Source organism: Mastomys coucha, unplaced genomic scaffold, assembly GCF_008632895.1.
Source record: "Mastomys coucha isolate ucsf_1 unplaced genomic scaffold, UCSF_Mcou_1 pScaffold6, whole genome shotgun sequence".
NCBI classification, from domain to species: Eukaryota; Metazoa; Chordata; class Mammalia; order Rodentia; family Muridae; genus Mastomys; species Mastomys coucha.
This window is the reverse complement of record NW_022196912.1, coordinates 69506151-69514083: the sequence shown is the minus strand read 5'-3', so window position 1 is coordinate 69514083 and position 7933 is coordinate 69506151.

The following is a 7933-nucleotide window of genomic DNA, read 5'->3' as shown; positions in this document are numbered from 1 at the left end:
GGAGGCAAAATACTTTGTGTATGCATTTTTAAAGAAGGAAGTTTTGTCTAATACTGAAGATACTTTTCTTGGAAAAATGGGTTTGGCACCTTTAAAGGAAGCACTTGGGTCCTTTTGTCTTGCTCTGTCAAATGTTCCTCTGCACCAGAAAGCTTATTTGTGGTACATGAGATAAATACATTTATATAACCAATGCTACTGAAATACTTTCTAGCAATCCTATTGTCTCCTCTTAGTTGACCAAATAGGTGACTTGAGTATGCAAAATTAAAATGTGAGGTTTTTTTTTTTTTTTCCTGATAGCTAATATTGTTTTTAAAGAGCTTTGTAAATTTGAACTAGTGAGAATTTCAATTTGGGTAGCATGGCTAAGTAACTTGCAGGATTTAGTGTTATTTATTAACTACTGCAGGTAATCACAAATGAGAGAAAAGGGAAGAAAAGATATGATTAGTCTTTTTGGTTTTGTTTTGTTATTTTGAAACAGGGTTTCTCCATGTAGCCCTGGAATTCCCTCTGTAGACCAGGCTGGCCTCAACTCACAGAGATTCACCTGCCTCTGCCTGGGTTTAAAGGCATGAGCCAGGCCGGAGTGAGTGGGACAGAGTGAGCGGGCCGGCAGAGGTCCTGAGTTCAATTCCCAGCAGCCACACACTGTCGTGACCGATCTCGCCAGCAAGAACGACGTGGCAACAGGATCCTTCTCAGCAGCACTTTATTGGGAGCTCCTCTTGAAACTTGAAGCGAAAGACCCCATACCCTGGAGCTGCTGGCTTATATAGCCGGGCGAGACTGTCTGATTGGTGCACCGTGCAGACACCTCATTAACCTACCCCCGAGGGAGGGGGGCGAGCAAACTTGTTACTGTCTGATTAGTTTAGTGCAAACACCTTATTAGCATATCCCCATCGGGAGGGGGAGAGCCGAAGGAGAGACACGTCAATGCTATCGCGCCTGCGCCAAGCGGCTGTCAAAGGTATGGAAGTGAAGTCGGCGCCATTTTGAATAGACGTTGGCCGGTGGCCAACAACACACATGATGGCTCACTGCCATCTGTACAGCTACAGTGTACTCACACACATAAAATAAATGACAGAGGTGGTAGCACACGCCATTAACCCCAGCGCTTGGGCGGCAGAGGCAGGTGGATTTCTGAGTTCGAGGCCAACCTGGTCTACAGAGTGAGTTCCAGGACAGCCAGGACAACACAGAGAAACCCTGTCTCAAAAAAACAAAAAAACCAAAAAGCAACAAAAAAAAAATCAAACATAAATCTTTTTTTTTTTTTTTTAAAAAGGCATAAGCCACCACTGCCTGGCTCCAGTGTATTGATTTTTGTTGTGCTGATATTGTTACTGTTATTACTTTCAACCTGTGGGTCTTCACACTGATAGCTTGAGCCTCAATTTAGAGAAATTTCATTCAATTGTTTGGGCTTTGTGTGCAGGTTTTTCTTTTTTTTTGGGGGGGGGTTGGTTCTTCGAGACAGGGTCTCTCTGTGTAGCCCTGGCTGTCCTGGAACTCACTCTGTAGACCAGGCTGGCCTCGAACTCAGAAATCCGCCTGCCTCTGCCTCCCAAGTGCTGGGATTAAAGACGTGCACCACCACTGCCAAGCTTGTTTTGTTTTTTTTAAAGCACTGATTCTCCCCTTTTGTTCCCGGACTGTGCAGGCAGGAGAACCACTAGACTAATAGTTTTTCCTGTTTAAAGAAGATTGCCAGTTTGAACTGAAGCAATGCCTGTTAATTAGCCTTATCCTTATTTATATAAGTTATTGTGTTACAATTACACTTTTATTGTTAAGAAATACACTTTTATTGTTAAGAAATAAAGGATGCAGTTTATATTTGAGTTTTTGATCGATGACTAATTTAATTAACATCCAGAATGTTGGCTTGGTTACTCAATAGTTTGTCCATGTTTGTATAGTTTTGACATTAAACCTGAAATTCAGAAAAGATGCCCATGAGAAGCAAAATGAGAAATAATAAATAGTATCTACCTAAGAAAATGTTTCTCTTGCTGATATAGGTCCTGAGTCCACACCCACGCTCTCCAGAGTTTTTGAACCTGTGTGGGTAGAATGGATCTACTTTTGCTGAAGTGCTGCTTCTGTGTGTACAACGTAGGGGCTTCTGAAGAATGCTGCCACCAGACTCTTGGGGCAAGCCACTTTGGTTCTCTCATTCTAAAGGAGCTCATTGGTGATGATTACACACTCCTAGTGTGTTGGAAGCAAGGAGGAATGCCTGTTAGCATTTGTAGGCAGGGGCTGGAGGGGCACCCTAGGATAGCTATAGCAGGGGCTGGAGGGTGCTCTGAGACAGCTTGGGTACCCTAGAACAGCGTAGCAGTGCATGGAGGAGCACACTGGGACAAAAGCATTTAGAAAGTGAGAGTGCTCCTGAACTTCTCCCTTACCGGCAGGTAGGTGGTTCTGTCCTAAGTGTCCAACAGAAAGACACCTGAGTCTTTTCAACAACTCATGATTAAAAGCAGATGTCTTTGGAGCACTCAAATGAGAGTTTGCATGTGTGCATCAAATGAAAACACCTGTGCCTGAATTTAGTAATAACCGCACACTTAGGTTTTGGTGAGCAGGAAATTGCACTGATTACAACCCCATGATTCTGATTAATAGCAGAAAGGAAAGCCATAAAACACGGGGAGGACATTTTATAGTAGTTTTTTTTTCTGCGTGCCTACCCTCGAACACCAAACACATAAGATACTCTGAGATAAAAGGATCCATGGTTGAGAAGGGGTGGGGACAGTAGAGCTATGTCACTGCCTGCCCCAACTCTAGTGAGAATTCCAGCAGTAAGAAAACTCAGATCCCTGTGTTTCCTACACTTATTTGAACAGGAGATGCCTAATAAAACCCAGGGAGCAAAGGCTGAGAAACACAGCCTGGAACATTTGGGTGTATTGTTAGGGTTAGAAGGGTTCAAGCTGTGAGTAGATTTTCTTGGAAATTTCTCAAGAGAGAAATCGAGCAGGGGAAAGTATTTGGCTGTGTGAGTGGTTTTTAATCTGTGTTGTAAAATTTCCTCAATTCTCAACTTATTATTTTTTTTTTTTGAAATAAATCTTTCTATGTAGCCCAGGCTGTAATCCAACCCTAACTGTTTGGATCATGGACATATGCCACTATGCCCTGCTTGTAGACTTATTTTATTTTTTAAAAAATATTTTAAATATATTGAAAAGTTGAAAGGTTCTCACAAAGAACTATTATATCCCTTTTTCTGGCTTTAACAATTGTTAATATTTTGCTTTCTCAATGCCTTTGCTCAGTTGTGTCTCAATGCCCAGCTTTCTTTCGGTGCTGTTGAGTCTGTTGAAAGCAAGTAAGGTTCACATTATGTGACACAGTACTTCTCAGTGTTCAGTGCCAACCACTAAAGAACACAGGCATTTATCTACAGAACACAATGTACTATTCAATACGTTAGGATAGTAATTAAGTGTTAGTGACTTTTCTGGCTGCTGTGACCAAATATCTGATAAGAAGTTCCTATAAGGAGGAAAGATGTATTTGGCCCCTGTGTCAGGGATATAGGTCATATGGCAGCAGGCCTGATGTTGCTCACATCTGGACAGCTCAGGAAGCGGAGCAGGGAATGGCTGAGTTCAGCTGCTTTTTGTATTCAGTGCTGGACCCCAGTGCATAGGATTGGGTGATGCCCACATTAGGAGTGGAACTCTTTTCCCAAGTTAATTCTGTCTGTAAAAAACACTCACACCTTTGGGTGTGTTTCCTTGCTGCCCTAGGTGTTTCTTAATTCAGGTGACAACAGAGAGCAGCTCTTACACCATCCGAAATTAGATTAACACTTAAATCTCCCCAGTTGTCCTACAGCAAGACTTTGTACTTGCCTGTAAACCCTAGTGTACCCAGTGCACTGTTTATCTTGTCAGAATGGCTCTTACCTCTTCTGCTCCCTCAGTGACACTGACTTTGTTTCCCCTCATATGTTTTTCCTTCTTTCCTTAGGAATCCTTTGTGGACTTTGGTAGAGGTGGTGAGGCAACATCAGCAGGTCTAAATTGTGGTGGGTGTGTGTGCAGTCCATTCCCATTTCAGATCGATTCCTGACCACCTGGTTGTGAATGGCAGAGCTCATGCAGTAGTGCAGCTTGGCATGGAGCTTGCAAAGCACATAACTGTTGAAGACACTGCTTAAGAAACTGTCCCGGACGGCAAAGCCTCTGCAATTTCTGAATAATGACCTCCCCAGCTTTTTTTTTTGGGGGGGGGTGCTATCCTAGAACTTGCTCTGTAGACCAGGCTGGCCTTGAACTCATAGATATCCGCCTGTTTCTGCCTCCCTAGTGTTGGGATTAAAGACGGGATTAAAGACATGCACCCTTACTGCCCTGCAATAATGAATTTCTTAATGACTTTGTCCATGGGCATGCACTGGGCAAAACCAGTGCAGCAAATTGGTTGGACATGGCTGAGGCCTTTTTGGTGTCATTTCTTCTTTTTTGAAAACCTGAAATCCAGAAGAGTGACACTGACTACTTGGAGAGCTCACGGCAACCTTTCCATGTTCTAGAATTTTCTGTCTTCACATGGTGTTAATTTCTTTTCTAGCTCATAAATTCTTAGTCCCAAAGCACATTAGATTCTCCAGTCTCATTGGATTGGCCTTACAAGGGAAGGGTAGTAACTGGGAAGGGTATTACTGCTGGAAGTTACTTAAATACAACGTAAGAAATGGAAAGAAAGGGCTAGGGCAATGGCTCAGCAGTTAAGAGCACTGTCTGCTCTCCCAGAGGTTCTGAGTTCAATTCCCAGCAACTATATGGTGGCTCACAACCATCTGTAATGGGATCTGATGCTCTCTTCTGGTGTGTCTGAGAGAGCGACAGTATACACACATAGGATAAATAAATCTTAAAAAAGAAGAGAAATGGGGCTGGAGAGATGGCTCAGTGGTTAAGAGCACTGACTGCTCTTGTGAAGGTCCTAAGTTCAAATCCCAGCAACCACATGTTGGCTCACAATCACCTGTAATGAGATCTGATGCCCTCTTCTGGGGTGTCTGAAGACAGTGGCAGTGTACTTACATATAATAAATAAATCTAAAAAAAAATAAATAAAAGAAAAGAAGAGAAATGGAAAGGAAGATGTGAATGCTGGAGTTTTATCTTAATCTGTTTAAGTCAGAATCACTTGGATGAAGGCCATGCAGTTATAGTTTCAAAGGTGATTGACATGAAGTTCTTCCTACTGCCTTGGGCCAGGCATGATGGCACAAGCCTTTAGTGTAGTGGTCTACACTATACAGTCAGTTCTAGGACAATCCAGGGTTACATAGTGAAACACTGCCTAAAAATAAACAAGCAAAACAAATCAAACCTCTACAACAACCATCCCACTAGCCTATCTCCTGGAGATCTTTTTTTGTTTGTTTGTTTGTTTTTTGTTTTTTTGTTTTTTTGTTTTTTTGTTTTTTTGTTTTTTTCGAGACAGGGTTTCTCTGTGTAGCCCTGGCTGTCCTGGAACTCACTCTGTAGACCAGGCTGACCTCAAACTCAGAAATCAGCCTGCCTCTGCCTCCCAAGTGCTGGGATTAAAGGCGTGTGCCACCACCGCCTGGCTCTCCTGGAGATCCTTGAGATTTGAAGTTAGATCTAGGTTCGCGTGTTGTTTATAATATTGTCAACACAAAAGGCAGCTATAACTCCAAAGGGAACAAGAACTTTTCTCGAGTGCCATGTTCTGCTGCGGAGGTGGTTACATGGCTCAGAGCCATAGAACAAGGAACAGTCATAAATCAGTGCCTAAGTTCATAACGACTACAGGTCGTTAGGTAGGTGCGAATTACAGCGGAGTAGGAACACTATGTCTTGTGGGGAGCCGCAGCTGCCACCCTATACATATATATTGAACACCTGGTCTCCGGCCAGAGCAGAGAGCATTGAGATAAACAAGCCTTAGTTGGAAAAGCTGTGTGCCTCTAGTTTATGATGCAAGCTGGCATAATTTCCCGCAGCCTATTATGCTTTGCCACGTGGCCTATGCTGATTGGGACCAGGGAAAGTATTTAACCCACAAGGGCTGGGGGCTGGGGAGAGATTAGGAGTAAGTATATAGAGAATAGTGAGTAAGTATGTATAGATAGGAGTAAGTATATAGATAGTAAGTAAGATGATAGATAGGAGTAAGTATGTAGAGAATTAGGAGTAAGTATGTAGGGAATAGAAGTAAGTAGATATAGAAGTAAGATGTAAGGATAGAAGTAAGATGTAAGAGTAAGAATAGCAGTAAGATGTATGTAGTAAGATGTAGGGAATAGGAGTAAGTAGGGAATAGGAGTAAGTAAGAAGAAAGTAGAAAGATGTAACTAGTAAGATGTAAGAAGAAGATATAGAAGAATATAAAAGAAGCTAGCTAGCTAGAGAAGAAGTAAAAATGAAGGTTCCTGATTAAACTGCATGGAGAAGGGCTTGGTGTTTGCCTCCTTATTTCCGCTGGACGGGTAAGGCGGCCGACAATGTCTCAGGCAAAATATGATGGTGGTCTTGGCTTTTGGGTTGGTGGACTCTGTTGGTCTGCTGAGAATACATTTTGAGAGTTTTCCTAAGTCAGAAGGCTGACAGGTCAGTTACCTGGGTGATACATACAAGGCTACTAAGGGTGCTAAAGATAGCACAAGGCAATTTCAGTTCTTGGTGTGCAACATCGCAGCTCTAGAATTGATGAGTCAGTCTGCAGAAACTTCCCTGCTTTCGCAGAGAACTTGAGTTTACCATATCTCTCCTCCCCCTTTTTCTTTTCCTTCTTGAGATTGCCTTGCTATGTAGGCCAGGCTAGTTGCAAGTTTGCTATCCTTTTGCCTCAGTCTTAGCACTGGCGTTATACTCATGGTCACTACCCATAGCTTGTCTATATTCTCTCTCTCTCTCTCTCTCTGTATGTATGTGTGTACATGTGTGGGGATGCATGCATATGTTTAACACATATGTGTGAAGGCCAGAGATTGACAGAGATTGACACTGAGCATCTCTCTCAATGGCATTCTGCCTTATTTATTTATTTATTTATTTATTTATTTATTTATTTATTGAGATAAACTCTCTCACTGAACCTGAAGCTCAGCCATTTGGCTACATTGGCTGACCAGTAAGCCCAAGAGCCTCCTGTCTGTGCTTCCCCGATGCTGGAATTACAGGTGTGTCCCCATCCTGGGTTTTTTTCAGATGAGTTCTGGGGATTGAACTCAAGTCCTCATGCTTGCATGGCAGGCATGCCATTAACCAGGTACCATGCTCCTACACCATCTTAATTGTGCACTTCAGTCAGCTGGGAGTCTGGGGAAATACTGGTGCCTGGGCCCCACTTCATAGTTGGCAGTGAGACTGTTGAGATCTCCTCCGGGATTCAGCGTCCTCAGGCAGACTTTGCCCTAGGCTCTGGCACTTGCTCAATATGAATCCTATGAAGAAGCACAACGATGCTTTGTTCCACTATTTTTTTTTTTTCCATCTGTGGTGTACATATGTGTGTGGGTAGGTACACATGCCCATCCATAGCGCTTGCAGGAGTCAGAGGAGAACCCTGGGTACCTTCTATCACTTTCTATTCTCTTGAGACAGAAACTCTAACTGAACCTAAAGATTGCAGTTTTGGCTAGGCTGGCCGGCCAGCTGGCTCCCAGAATTTACTCATCTCCCCTATCCAAGCTAGCATTTCAGGCATGAGTGACTAGCTTTTTACGGGGATGCTGGAGATTTGAACTCAGGACCTTGTGCTGTACAGCAAATACTTTTACCCACTAAGCCAGTGTCCATGTTCTTCTATGCTAAATCAGATTCCTGCTGGGCAGTGGTGACGCACGCCTTTAATCCCCTCACTTGGGAGGCAGAGGCAGGCGGATTTCTGAGTTCGAGGCCAGCCTGGTCTACAGAGTGAGTCCAGG